Source organism: Hylaeus anthracinus, unplaced genomic scaffold (genome assembly GCF_026225885.1).
Source record: "Hylaeus anthracinus isolate JK02 unplaced genomic scaffold, UHH_iyHylAnth1.0_haploid 12002, whole genome shotgun sequence".
NCBI classification, from domain to species: Eukaryota; Metazoa; Arthropoda; class Insecta; order Hymenoptera; family Colletidae; genus Hylaeus; species Hylaeus anthracinus.
In genome coordinates, this window is record NW_026534349.1 from 3,573,808 (window position 1) to 3,589,350 (window position 15,543).

Sequence of the window (15,543 nt, forward strand, 5' to 3'; positions counted from 1 at the left end):
TACTTCATGCACGTATCTTTTGTGCCGAACAATTGTTTTGTTCAACGAATGGCCGTATCACGCAGCTATATTTCAATCCATTTTCTTCGCCTGCCCCGTAATAAACAGAACGTCGCGAGGCCGACGTAAAACACGCTTTTCCGTGCGTACTTCGCCCTCTCAATAACCGCGCCGCGTGCACTTTGGTTAACGAAAGTGACCCTCGCTCCAAGGAAAAGCTGGCGACTCAAAAGATCAACGCGCGGTAATTAGCCGAAACAAAGAAAAAATACTTTCCATTCGTCAGTAACACCTTAACGCACCCAGAGCGAATCGTACTCCGTACGAAATCGAGTTGTAACGATACATTCATTTCGACTCGAGCATTTGGAGAAATATTGTTTGGTCGCGTTCGAGTGTACTCGAGTTCTGCGATGAAAAGGCGGGAAAATAAGAGCGTCGAAGAAGTCGTTTTAATTGCGCAAACTTACCTCGGTCTTTAAACTCGTACCCAAACAATGAGGTCGAACGAGGAAAACAAAGGCTCGTTTCGACGGCTGCACGGTTCGCGAAATGGATAACAACGACACAGTTAATGCAAACATCTGTTTTCGGTGAAACGCGGTGGCGATGTACACGTTGCCCCATAACACGCGGTGCCTGCTTCGACGCTGGCTAGGAGACGCAAAGCCAACGAGAAACGTTCGCGTAAACCTAGCGAGAGGAACCTCGTGCGACTAATAAATAATTTTCCATCCATAAAATGCTTGTAGCTCGGAAACCGTGCCACGCGTTATGCAACACCCTGTACGTACGATCTCGAGGCGCGATGGTTGGACGATAATCGGGCAAAGGACCAGCCTCCTCCCGCAGCTTTGATCCCAGCTACTCGAGCCACGCGGTACGGAACGATTTATGAGTGTTTGTCATCCGAGGCACTTTCGCGGCCAAAGGAGAAACAGCTCGCGGAAAAGGAGACGCGAGTGTTTTCCTTTGTCGCGAGAGCGGAAGTATGCGTTGCTTTCGATCGCAGCTTTTTCGTTCGATTTGCTTCTACCACGCTGCACTTAAACGCGGAGGAAAATACGTGAAAAACTATCGCGAGTCGTATTCGATCGAGCGCAAAGAGTTAACGCAAAGTTTGCTCTCATTCCCTCCCACGCTGTAACAGCTTTCCCGCGCAAAAGAAATATTTCGCCGACAGGAAAATAGAATCGCGGGACTAGATATCACGGGGGAGACGAACAAAATGAAATCGAGGCTTGCACGTTCTGTCGTCATCGAGCCAATGAACGGCATCGACGAAGAACTTTCACCCTCGGCAACCGGGGGAGAGATTATCGGACCATTGTGCGAGGCTACGCGTTTCGCAGTAGCTGAGAATGGCAAAAAAAGAAAACTAGGGAGAGAAGAGGAAGAGATCGACGCTCGGAAGGGCGAGGGCGGGAGGGGCGAAAGATGCGAATAGCGTATCGGTGATTGGAAATGCCCTTTGTGTTCTGTGTTTCCAGGGTTCCGATGATGGAATCGCAAGGCGGGGAACGGATGATGACGGAGGAAACAATACGCTCCATTGTTGATCATATGCCCATTGTTGTGTTTAGATGTGATTCGTCGCAAACGATTTTCTGCCGTCGTGGAGCCGTGCGAATCAATGATTAGGATAGGTATTACGAGCGTAGGGGCGCATTCGAGCGAATGGAGAAAATGTCCCGCGAGTTTTCGCGGGGGAGCGGGTAGGCTAAGAGCGAAGAGCCGAAAATCAAAAATATTTTCGCGCGAACGATGATTGCGAATTACTTTGATGTCGTCGCGTGCAACGTTCCGGAAGTGAATCGAGACGAGTCACTGGGTACAAACGAATTTTGATAGCTGCGCCAAAAATACACGCAAGTGCGGCGAACGACATCGATGAACTTGTTCTGGGGGAAGTTGATAACGCAGGTGTGAGACGATGACCGTGTATGTATCTCTATTTTCGAATATCGGTGTTCGTTCGAACGGATTTTACCTTTTTCCCTGGTATTATATTCTGTCCGAACACAATTCTTCCACTCGCAGCTAAAATCTGAAATTCAATGTTACGCCAAGGTGCAAGCAAATCGGTTCAATTTTGACAAAAACAACGTCATTCCGCAACCGTTGTAGTAAATAAACGTTATCGTTACGCCGCGTGGAACGATTAAACGTGGCGGCAATAAACATACGTCGTTTCTGCACGCAACAGCGAGGACGAGCAACCACCCTCGGCAACCAGCGTCGCGGAAGTCCCGCCGCTTGTTACGAATATAACCGTGCCGCTGGAAACATTTCTGCTCGCACAGAGCGATTTATCGAAGGAAAAAAACTCGCGTGCATTACGTCTTCGCGAAAGCGGAAAAACGTGAATTCTCGCTGGCTCCCTGGTCGCCCTCCGACTCTCCCTCGAAGCCCCTCGTGACGATTTAAGCTGCGTCTACCCAACGCAACGCAATGGGACGTATAGCAACGTTATTAAACTCGTTGAAAAAGGAGAAGGAAAAATATTACAGAACAAAAATAAAATAAATCTTTTTCACTTGATAAAAGTTACAAAAAAAAAAAAAGAAAAAAGAAAAAACTGCGTAAAACGACAATGTTTTATGTAGCCGTCACGAGGAAAACGTCACGGTGAACGCGATATATTTACACGGACTTCACGTATAACCGCGTTGCGGACGAAATTTATGTCCTATTCATGGCGCGCCGACGCATCGGCGCGGGGACGAAACTTCAAATGAATTTTGATTCGTCCATTACGAGCCGACCGGCTTCTGAACGGAAGCACGAGGACCGCTTTGTGCTCGCATGATACAGAGTGGCGTGCGCGATATCTACCCCGTTGGAAATTTTCAGTTAATTGTGTCGCGTCCAGCCTCCATTCGACGGAGTACGAAAATTTTTTTTTTTTTTCGAGCTTCCTGTGTTTTTACCGTGACACCGGATGTAAGGGCGACTCGTCTTCGTTGGATTTCGGGGACACGAGGGGATTTTATCCCATTAAATTTCTCTGGTGTGTGGCCAAAAATATTCTCGTCATATATATAGATGATTTTTTCGTTGCCTTTATACTAACAATTTTTCGCCATTTTCCCGTCTATCGCTACTTCGCTCGCTTTACGAAGCGGAAATTGATATAATATTCCATTCCGGTAGTTTGTTAATTACGTTCTCTCTGCTCGAAGCTACCGAGGGATACGGCTAAATTTTTTATTAGAAGTTGGTACTAAAAGTGGTCCATACGCTGGGAAGTATGTTCGCGGAAGCTCGCCGGAGATGACCATTAACAGAATCTTCCGTCCCATCTAAAATTCACGTTTCCATTACCAGTTTCGAGCGAGTATCGGCGGTATCCAGTGAAAAAAAAAGCGATAACCAAAATCCCCACAGAATCGCGAACGGGACGGAGCAGGAACGGTCGGACGCGCCTGGATCGTACATTTCATCTGGTTGGTGCACTAAAATTTATATTCGCCAGTAGTAACCCGTTTTATCAGAAATGGGAAAAACCACGCGATATTTTATATCTTTTTACGAGAAACGGGGAGAGGTCCCGCGTTTTCCGTCTAGCGTCGTTAACACAGCGGGGTGTCCTCCTATCGCGTCCGCGAAACGAGACAATTTTCAACTGAAAATAAACGAACGCGACTTAGGAGTACTCGTATCGCGAGGAAAGTACCCGTAACCGAAGCGTACCAAAGAAATGTTTATTCTGCGTGATCGATGAATTTTTGTACAACGACTCGCGCGTTAGAAAATAAAATCCATCTTCGCGTTGCTCTCCATAAAACACCCATCTGTCATCCATTCGACACGAGACGTATTAAAACGAGAAACGAAACGGGATCTCCTGTATCGAGGTGCCGCGACGTCTTTGGCACGCAAAGTTGCATATTCGGGATCGGGAGTTGTCGGCAGATTTACGAGAGGAGAAGTTTGCAAATCTTAATAAACACCGACGGAACAAAGCGTTTCCTTCGTCCGATGGAAGAAGGGTGAGCTGGTGACGCGGTTCTCCGAAAACCTCGAGTGGGAGGCACGATACTATCGATTTCACCCTATCGAGTGATCCGATATCTCGATAACACACGCTCGGCTTCTGTCGCACGTCGTGAAAACTAGGGAGAATTTCTGACGCGGATAAAAGTTGTTCGGGAGGCGGAGGCGGCGAAGAGAGGACGAGTAACGCGTGAAAAATCCTTCGTCCTCGTCGCGACGATCATCCGCGTGGAAAATCTGTCTATGGTAATTGATCGTTGCTTCCCACAGGAAACTTCGAGTCCTTTCACCCTAACAATAAAGTAACCGATCCGGTCACGACTCGGTTCCAATTCTCCCTCCTTCGTATAATCAACGTTTAACCATCATCCAGCGGCTCCATCCCCTTACGCCAGAAAGCCTGCAGAACGTCGACGGGCCATCCTGATTCCCTCACAATGGACGTGCTCGTACGTCGTAATTTCGAGCGTGGCGTCGCCAGAGTCAGCCCGATATCGCGCATGAAAGGCGTGTTGCAGCCATATCAAACGCGTTCACCGCGGATCCCTCGCGTGACCTGCACCGGATGCCCGGTTAAATAGTCCTGGACGGCCACGTTGGCGGCGAGCGATGCGTTCATTTACCACGACGGTCCAACGAAACTGCCGTCATCGCGGGACGCGTGGCTGGAACAGAGAGGATCACACGTGCTACGTCCACAAAGAGCGTCGGTTGTAGACCGGTTGCGTGCACAGCCCGCCAAAGAGAAATCGTCGAAGCGGAATACTCCGCCAGGTTGATGCACGCTCCCATCGTAATTCAGCGAGAATAGCCCGGCCATCAAACGCTACGATACCGTGGCTGGCTTGGCTGACCGAACAGACGCGGACAGGGATCGAGCCTGGAACGAACAGACCGGTCGCCTAGCAAAGCAGTTTGCTTGCTTTCGTAATGCACCGACGCCCCTAATTGAATATGTTGCGTGCGTAGACTTCGGGATCGGACCGCCCCGAAGGATACCGCAGGTTAGAGTTTGACGCAATCCTGAGTTAAGAGAAACGCGTTCGAGATAGTGCTCGGGACGAATGTTTCGAAGATACAGCTGACGTCTGCGTTCGAGAAGCTACAAGAACGGTACCGTATCGTTGGCCAAAATTCGAATTTCCTTCGGCCAACTTACCGGTTCTTTTTAAAAGAAAGAAAAAGGACAGTGTTGAGGGGCACTGCACAGTTCAACGTTCGACTCAGCGGCGCTTATCTGCGACGGTGTCGCGGGTGCGCGACGTCCTGCGTCCGGCTGTCATTAATGTATCGTCGGGTAACGGTGCCGTGGCCACCGTCCCGGCGAACAAACACCGGTTCGCAGCACGGTAAACACACCAACGCGAGCAGATGCAGTCGCGGGATCGATGAGCACGCAGGGTTGCACCGACTCCCCGTGCATTTGCGGCTGTGACGCCGCGTCGCTGTGTCGCTACGTAATGAATAGGACATAAATCCAGCGGCCTCCTGCCTCGGTACCGAGCCGGGCTTCCCGAAGCGCTATCTCCGCGTTCGCGCGTGTGGATGGTGCCGGTGTGTGCGGCGATATCCTCCGCGCAGAAACGGAAAACCGGCGTTCTTCGTTGGTATTCCCCTGTTCGCGTGACACCGAACAGAGGGGTGGTCTGCAAACGAGCACGGCAACTGTTCTTCCTCGAATTCGTATCCGTTACCTGTGTAATTCGCCCAGTCGATTATTTTCGGGTGTAAAATGTCTCGTTTGCAGAGAAAAAAAAAAAAATTAGAAAGACCGTCGATTGTCGACAGGGAAAAATTTAAACGTATCTTAGCGTATCTCGTCGTTGGCAACGCGAACTTTCATTTGTCGCAAGGTTAAGAATTGTACCACGTTTTCTTGTTCCGAAGAACGTGAGACGGTGAAGAAAGTTTTTGCAACTGAACTGTGTCGCAAGCTTGAAAAGGTTTAAAGTGGCCAGTCCAACGTATTTCTCTCGAAATTAAGAGATTAAGAATGTTTTTGTAAACGAACCGAAGATTAAGAGTGTTTTTCCAAGTAAATTGTGCCACGAGCTGAAAAAGTTTACCACCCCAGTGTATTCTCAACGTCACGTGAAATACAACGGCCACCGTCGAACAGCTTTGACAAGATCGCCGTCGGTAAACCACGTGATCGTTCCCTCTAGCGAACATCCGTTTCGCTAGAGTTCGTTACGATGTAATGAGTTCGCTTTTTCTTCTTTGGAACATCGAGGAGCGCGGCGAACGTATCCCCCCTGATCGATCGTACGGACATGCTCTTTACTAACGAGTCGCAATTATGGAGTTCGATGACTTGAACACTTTCGAAATAACCTTCGAAGATATTAAATATTGTCACCAGCCACGTCCTATCCACGTTCGATGAAAACGCGCCAAGACAGATCGAGAACTCGAATTGCCCTGAATCCACATGAGATTAAAAACAGTTCCTCGATACTATAAATTCTTCGAGAACTCCAGTCGGAAGCAAGCGTTTAAATTCACCGTGAAAAGTCGGCCAATTCGTACGGATGAAGTTTCCTCTACGTGTTCCTACACGCTGCTTTCGATCCTGTCGCTGTAAACGAACTCGAAAAAACGGACACGTTCAGCGACGAACCCAGGGAACGACGTTGACTGTCGAGGGAACAGGAACGGGTAACGGGAATACTTGTATCGATAATCCCGGAAAAGAGACGAGAAAGAGCCGGAGAGACGCGTATTTTCGTTTTTCTCTTTACGTTTCAAAGTGGCCTTTGGTCGAGTACGCTGTCGAACATTAGGGGCAACACGACGCTAACGGGGAGTCCCTTTTTTAATGCGCCTGCGAGCTGAAACGAAGGCATACGATGAATAATTTACAGGCTGAAAGCTTTTCGGGCAAACATCCGAGGCTGCGTCGATTTAAAATTCCGATTGACCTGTCCGGCTCGGCTGGAAAATGCCCGCGAGACCCTTTCCTGGAACGGGGCATATCTGACCGCTCCTCGTCGTCGCTACTGATCACCTACTTCTTGCGAACGCCACGAACTCGTTCGGAATTTCAATCGTCGAGATCTACGTCCAATCGTCGCGAGCAAACTGCCAGAGTTTAGCGAATATCTATTCGAACCCTCGAAACGTTACGGCTTGCAGCTCTGCGCCCGGCGATCGAAGCTTACTCGATCGAAAGAAGAAGCGACGATCGCCTTGTTAACGAAAAGTGTTGGGTCAACGGAGTATCGACTCGCTCATCGACATACGCGACTCGAAGAGAAGCAAACGCAACGTTTTGCGATGTTTACGCGAAACTCGCCAAAGATTTATTTTCTCGAGTAAGTACGGCAACGGGGACGTCTCTTTCCGGAAGATTGTGTCTTTTAAAGGAACAATTTAAAACACTAGCGCGACATTTGCATGGTAAGCTGTTTTTTGTCGAAAGTTTCAATGCGCCAGAGGGGATGTAATTTTCTCAGACCCATGAGTCCCGATCATAAATACAAAAGTGAGCTTCATAAATATAAATTACCTTAAGGGAAAAGTGAACGGCGACTGTCGTTAATCTCGCCGAGGAGCACGAACAACGTCGAAAATTCGATTGCTCGCGATTGCGTCGATACGGAATTGAACGTCGAACGAAACACGCCATTATCGCGCGAACGTTTTCTACCTCGCGTTCGTCTTCGTCCTCGTTCCTTTTTCTACTCGCTGTCAACGCCCTGGAAATCTCCAAATTGTTATTTACCGCTACACTGAGTTATTAAACGTCTCGAGAGGTTGAGAAAAACCGAAATACCCTTCTCCGCGCTTTTAATTCAAACGACTACTTTCGTTCTAAATGCTATTTTGTTTAACGCTAATAAAAAAAAAAAAAAAAGAAAAGAAAATAAACAGGAAAAAAATTCATCCTTTCAAGAGAGAGAATTCTCCGAGAAATTGTAATAAAATATAATAGGAAAAGTTACGAATGAAAACAATTACTTTTAATACTACCTAAGACCTTTGCTGTCCGAGGAACTGACATAGCATAAAATTGCGCACGAATTCGCTTCCAGCAATTCCGGGCTCGGTTCGCTCTTGGTTTAAGTTTCCCGTATGAAACTTCACGGAACAACGTAGTTAAAGTTAACCAAGGTACAATTGCTTTCGCAAATAATACCGCGCCTCGTATACATCTATTTCCTCCCGATGCAAAGTTCTACCGATTCGAAGAATCATCGACTCGAATTCCTCGATGTAATATACCTGACCGACGTCGACGTCTAGCATCACCCTTTACAGGACGCAGATTGAAGCAACGTTTCGGTACGCGTATAAGACCAGCCCAAGTTAATCGGTGTCACGCGTACGCGGATTCGTTGCGTCCCTTGTATACGAATAATCAGATATATCGGGCGTAAAGGGCCTAATCCGCGCAATTGCTATTCGGGAACGATAAATAGCCGTTACGGTAGGGCGTACACCATGGATAAGCATCTAAATACCCGGTGTCCTGCGAGCCCTCGATCACGACGTTCCCAATGCGCCGACGATTAGCTCCCTGTAGCTCGTCGTTGCGCGGCGTGATGCAATATAAACACCTTATGATTGCCCTTAGGGGATTTCGTGCCCCTAACCAACGATAAACCCGGTCTATTTATAGGACCTGCGGTTAGGAGGGTGAAACGTGGCTCGAGGGTCGCCGGCCCGTGATTCGCGATTCGACGGGGGACAAGTATTTCGAGGATTCAACGCGATCATTGGCGTATCGGCGAGCGAAACGCGTGGGTGGAACAGGTGGCGATGCGCTGGCTCGCCGGCAAGCTGACTTCAAAAGTTTACCCTTCGTTTGGCGCCAAACGACCCCTTCGAATTAGACTCTGTTCGATTTTTTTTTTCGGAGTTTCGTGAAATATCCACGATTCGATTTGATACTCGCAGGAAAGAGACGGCGAAGTGGTCGAAACGGAGAATGATTGCGGGCGCCAGAGAATTAGAAAATAACGGGGGAGCGTTTCCGTGTAACGCGTCCTGGTTACGCGGCGCAGAGTTGACGTTACGAAAGTCGAGATTTAGCGAACCGCAAATTTTTACGACGCCCAATTCGCGGTACACGGGGTTCTCGTTGTCGGCGAGCGCCAGGAAATGATGAGTTAAAATTTCACGGTTCCATCCAGTGTCCGAAATAAAATGCTTCGGTTTGTTACGTCGAGAAACCTCCCGTTGTAGATGTAGGTACGCAATTACGAACTCTGCCCGGTGTCTCGTTTTTTTATCGAGTTAATTATGTAGGCGAAACAATCTCTGAACTCGTTCCGGCATCTCGATGTCTCGCGATGTTCTAATTAACCCTCCTCTATATGAAAATGTTGAAAACGTTTTGCTAAAATAACGAATCCCCGTTCGCAAGGACCGTAGATCTCGTCTGTTTCAAATATCGGTCGGTCAAACAAGCCGCTATTCGAAACACAATATCTCTTCAAAAATTACCGATGATTAGTTGTCGTTAAAGTTTCCCGTCTCGCAGAGTCTCAATGAGAAAAAAGACCGACGCAGGCATTCGGAATATCGAGCAAAGGATCTCGGCAAACTCAACCGAAAGCCTTTCAAACACGGGCAGATGCTCGAAAAACGACAATGGCCACTTTCAAGAAACTGTGCCGAAAAAAAAAAGGCAACGCAAACTTTGTCTGAAACGTGCCCCGGCTTCCTTTGGCCGCGTCTTCCCTTTCTCTCTCGTAGGTAGCGTTTCGTAAATGAGAGTACCTTCGCCCATTGTCTTCTTGTTGCTGTTCCAAACTGTGTCACGGCATTACGGGCCGTGCAATCGCAGATTTCCATGGTAATTGTCGTGCAAATTGCGCGCGAACGCAAATTACACGGGTGTACACAATTAAAAACAGCACACAATTCGAAAGGAGACTGAGAACGGTTCTCAGTGCCTGCTGAAACAGGCTGGAGAGAGATAGGGAGAGGGAGGGAAATTGCTTTGTTCGGGAGTCAAGAGAACGGGGCAAACGTGGATCGCGTCGGTGGCTCGTTACGATCGTTGTCGATAATTAGGTTCGAAACGCTGACGACACAGCGATTCTGGGAAATTTCGAAACGGATCCGTGAGAAGGTCTAAATGTGGAGACGAATAATTTTCGTAAATATGGGATTCGAAAGCATTCTAGACGCAATCTTATACAATTAATCACCAACGACACACGGTTTCTCAGTTTTAAATATACATTTTCCCTCGTCCCTTCTGTCGATGGTTGTTTAAAAAAAGCTCGAGCAAAAAGGCGACAGAGGCGCGTTTCGAAGATCGCGGCGTTCAAAGTAGCGTTCTCGAATCGACCCGTAAATTCGTATCGCTCTCCCTTTTCCGAAACCCACCCTCGCGCACGTGCGCTTTCCATCGCAACGCGTCGACGACTTTCACGCCTCCATATTCGTACGTCAACGAAAAGGAAACAATAAATTTGCATTCGCATCCTCTATTATCGAGGGCCGAGCGAAGTTTAACGAAAGATACACCGGTGCATCGAACTCCGCTTAAGAAATACTCGCCGCGCGGCGGGAATTTTAATGGCGCGTGGGCGGAGAAAGATTTCTCTAAGCACCGTCGCGTTTCCGTCCGCGAGAATGTTCTGAATACGTAACAAGCGAGACACTTCTAAATTATCGCGGTGGACCGAACGCGCGAGACACGTAACTCCCGGATACCTGCTGTTTATTATTTCGCGCAATTCCGACGGGGTTTGTCCGGATTTCCGAGTGAAAACGTAACATATACGAGATTATGAATAATCCACGGTGTTCCCATTTCGACGATCACGGTTCGCCGTAAAATTTCGCACGTCAACTTTAGCGACGTGTACGTGGCCGCTTGGGAAATTTTTGCTGTTCGATTTTCGCGTTTTATTAAAGTTCATAATTACGTCCGAATAAAATATAGGATCGCGCGTAATTTCCTCGTAATTGTTTCCGATTACAGGGAACTCAACCTCTTTCTCGAACGATGACCAAAGGTCGCGCGATAGCTATGTAGCGGTGTCACTCACGCTCCCCGCTAGAATGCCATGTATCCAATACCCTGCCCACATGTCCTCGATCTATCACCAATTCATAGATACATACATGTATCGGGTGGTTCGCGAAGAACAGAGTATATTCGCTGTTCGATCTACACCTCGTTGATTTATAATTATCGCCATTTCGGTGCTTTGTAATTGAATATCTCGCTAATTTATTATTTTGGAGTCAATGTACCTTGCTACCATTGCGTACGGTGTTTCGTCGTTGAAAGCGTAGCAGCTACAATTACGCGACGTTTCCCAAGCAAACAGAGGGACGAAAGTCTCAGTCGGAGAGAAAGAACCGGGAGGACAAAACTCAAACGAGAAAAAAGAAGCTCGGAGTAGAGTGAAAAGGTGTGCGGAAAAGTAGATTTAAAATAATGAAAAGCATAAAACGACGATAGTCCGCTTTACGGGAGCCTATTAGCCGGGATAAACAAAAGATATGTTTAAAATGATAATTGCAGGAGTATCGGGGATTACTCTAGCGGGGAATCCAACGGGAAGGGCACGCGAATCTTTCAGCAGGTGAACACTAATTCTACATATTATACCGAGCATAAATCCGAAGTCTCTCTAGCAAAAGATAAAGTTCACGACTGAAGAATGTATCGCGGAATTCAGTCAGCGTACAAGTTCGCGAATTGAAATAACTTAAGTGCGCTAACCAAGAACGTCGCTCAGGAATATCAAGACGGACGTGTGAAACGTGGAACCGCGGAGAATCGTCGAAAGCGATACAAACTATTTTCACGGTTTACCGTGTCACGAGGATGAAATTTCAGTTTCGAAAGTGACGTTAACACGCGACGTACATTCGTTCTTGCGCATTTTCTCGCTTTCGCAAAATTCGGTGGTTCTCGTCGCCTGTTCAACATCGAGAACGAGCGTCCACCACCGAAAGGCAACAAGAACCACGGTTTCTCCCTATCCCCCGATTCGCTCGTCTTCCAGTTGACTCGTCTCGAAAGCAGCCGTCCTTTGGCTGCCGCGATCGTTGCATCGAGCTTCAGCGCGCCGCGACGCCGACGCGTCGGTTGGAGAACCGCTCCTCGAATTAGTCCGCTCACAGGTTCCATCCGTCCCTTCATAAGCGCGGATCGATCGTATGCGAAACCTGGCGGCGCTTTTGTCTCGGCCTGAAAGGGCCTTTCATCAGGGCAAATACCTCTTCACGGTCGTCCTGCGCCCGATTCCACGGCAAATACGCGCCACCGATCGAAGAATCCGAGGGAGGATCAGCCTCGATCCTCGATTGCGCGTTTCCCGGTGCACTACCCCATCTATGGATTTTCTTTCTTCGTCGCCTGCGCGATTGTGCGTACGCACCGCACGGAACAATCACCGACTCGCACGCGAACTTTGCCGCGTTACTGCTTATGTTCTTATCGACAGCGCCGACTTTGTGGTTTATTGTTCTTTTGTACGATGCGTCGCATACGTCTGAGGCGAGTTAGGAAGACCCGAATCCCTGACGCATCCGCGATTCCCCGTTTAAATCTCTCCCGAGGTCCCGATTAAAATATTAACGAGATAAAGGTAAAAATTTCGAGCGACGATAAACAGCATAACGTTGAGCGAATTACCGACACATCCCTTCAGGTGTCCCCGAATGAAACGTCACGGAAATATGGCATTAAACCAGTCGACAGCATTTCATCGAAATTTCCCGTAGATTTAATAAACCCACTCTGCGACACCGATTCATTTTTCGAGCGATGCGGTTGAAAATTCGCGTTCCATCGGATCCTAACGTCCAACGGGATGTTCGCTTGACCAGGATCGTTAAGAAAAAAACATACCCGCAAAATACATCTATCTTGGCTGAAAATGCACGATGGATCTTCGCCGATTGTATTTTCAGCCATGGAAATATAAATGACCGATAGTGGATGAAACGTTAGACGAGAAGTGGATCCGCATCGCGTGAAATTGGAAACCGTTCGGTCTAGCTTGGCGTGGGAAATCATTTGAATTAACAACGGTCCGCACGGGCGTAACATCAAAGCTTCTCGAGTGATTCCGTGCTCTTCGAGCTCGACGTCGAACGGGGAAAAGTGATCTGCATTCGTAAAATCAAAGCCGGATTGTGCGCGAGCGTTTCGCTGTGATTCAGTCCAACGGAGAATGATTACGGCTACGCTTGGTCGTTGAAGCGATTCGATATGCGTTTATTGGTGCTACTTAATTGGCCCCTTTTGACGATAAAAAAGCTCGCGTTATAGACGCTTTCCAAACTGTGCTTGTTTTTCGATTAGCGCGTGCACGGTTTCGTGCTATTTTCATGTACCAATCGTTGGGCAAACTGTGGCCGTTCTCGTTTTAAGGGTAATATAGCATGACGGAATACATCGTCGTGTTCAATTGCCGAGAGTATAAATATTTCACCGTTTCATTCTAACTTCATACTCGATCGGAAAAACCTCTCAACGTCAGTTTGTCGATCTACCACGAATTATCGGATTATGGGTCGAGTCGAAGGCACGACTCGTTTTGTCGCGTCGAACGATAGCCAACAAACCGCAGTTTCTGCGAGATTGTAGTGGGTGCCCAATTCGCGTGGTAAATTTTTCCTAGTCCAATCGCGAAGTGGCTGTTTTTCCCGCTAATTACGCGTACGGAGAGATACGTGTAGCCGCAGGTGGATGCCTCGCATAGATCAAAGGTTGTCCTAACAATGACGAGCGAGCTCGACGTCTGTCACGTTGCCCTTTAACCTGGCTTTCGACCTCGTTGGCTCTCGCACGTGCTGGATACGAGTCGACGTTATCGGTTTCGCGTGACCCCGTGTATACGGGACTTGCCTCGGGATTTATTATGCAAAAATTCGGCAGTCAACAGGAAATTGACATTTCGTAATTATATAGAAAATTCACAGCGCCGGAACGCAACAGAGCTGTCCATTTGACGCGAGTGATCCACAATTTTCAAAGCAAAAATCGAATTATAATCAGTCACGCGAAAAACCTAATTAAACTAACGCGAATACGCGGTAACGTTCCAAGACCTTACGTTTACGTTGAGGAGATATTAATTTGAATCTAATTTCGGAGGTAGCAAAGTGAACATTGAAACATGGAACGGTGCGATTAAATAAACAAACCGAAGGGAAGTGGTTTGATATTTTAACGAATGTAACGAGAGAGGAGTTGATAACAGTGGCAGAGTTCGGTTAGATTTCTGTGTATTTTGCAAGTGGATTCGGTTACCGTAATCAATTTTCTCCTTAGTATTTACGAACATGTACGTTATCCTTCCACTGTATTTCCCCGACTATTGTTTCCATCGTTTGGAAATCCTGCAATAATAGGAACAATACCTGTAAATGTTAATACGTTCGTAATGTACTCGTTTCCAGTTGTAAGTAATTGTATTTTGAACCAATACATTTTTCTACGCTAGCGTAAAAACGTTATGATGCTAACCGTGAGCGTAAAATCGTTACTTGTTTCCCATCCAGTTGTAAATTAATTCGGCCGTCTCGCGCTGACCGACAATGGCAACGCCAGACTTTAGAAACACCCAGTACAAACGCGTATATACACGCCACCGTGTGCAATCTGTATGTATACATGTACACGTGTACGTACATGACCATGTGAAAGGGCCTTGTGTATCGCGGTGTATGGATGTCCAATGGGCAAATACACGCTAGGTCGAGCACGAAGGCACCAGAAACTGTCGTGTCATTACTCTGTCGCGACTCGCCGTGCTCTCGTGGACGAGATCGTGAACGGCATTCGCGTCGTTATCGAAGGGCGTGGTATACCTGATCGATTTTAATGCCATCCGGTCAATGACAGTGCGATACGCGTGTTTTCGATAACGAAGTTCGCCCTCGTTTGCTTGTTATTAGAGGCGATCCGATAAAATCTGTTTGATTTACCAGTTGATGTTTGCCCGTGTGTTTGCGTTAATAACGCGACGTATGTTTGGACAATTAACGATTGTACTAAATTAAGTTCGGTATTAATCTAATTTTGTAATTGGACGGATGTAATTTTTCTCTGTAATTCTATCCTATTTTTCTCTGTGATACCGAAACGTGATATAGATATTTTACGTGGAAGAAAAATGTCCCGAGTGTCCAAGTCCGGTGTCGAAATAGCGATGTATCTGTTTGCACTGTTAGTAAAATATTTGCTGGTAATTCGAGCTCGTTGTTTCGAAAGGAAAAGAGCGCGTCTCGCTCTCCGCGCGTAGTGCGAATAGTGCACGTTTAAAATTGAAACGCCTTGTTTGACCACTGCCGTCTTCTACTACTGTACAATTTCAGACGGTTAGGGAGTCGAGTACTATAAAACCATAACTCTATTTGCGCGTCTTTAAAGCTTAATTTAATTCTACACATGGAACACGTCGATCTCCAGACGTTGGTACTTGTGGTTTAGCGCGTAATTAAGTAACGTTAAAGTGCAACAATCCATTGTTTCGCTAGTGAAATCGTGGTAATTCAATGGTACGCGGGTTTAACTGATGAATCGTCGGTCGTTTAATAACTTAAAAGCATTCGTCAGCGTCATGA

The 15,543-nt window shown here is 47.3% G+C and overlaps 1 protein-coding gene across 2 annotated transcripts in view; it reads right to left on the reverse strand.

Annotated features, from left to right (window-relative positions):
• Positions 1–15,543, reverse strand: part of LOC128891529 (cell adhesion molecule Dscam2) — a 140,330-nt gene that overhangs the window by 83,604 nt on the left and 41,183 nt on the right. The window lies entirely within an intron of this gene.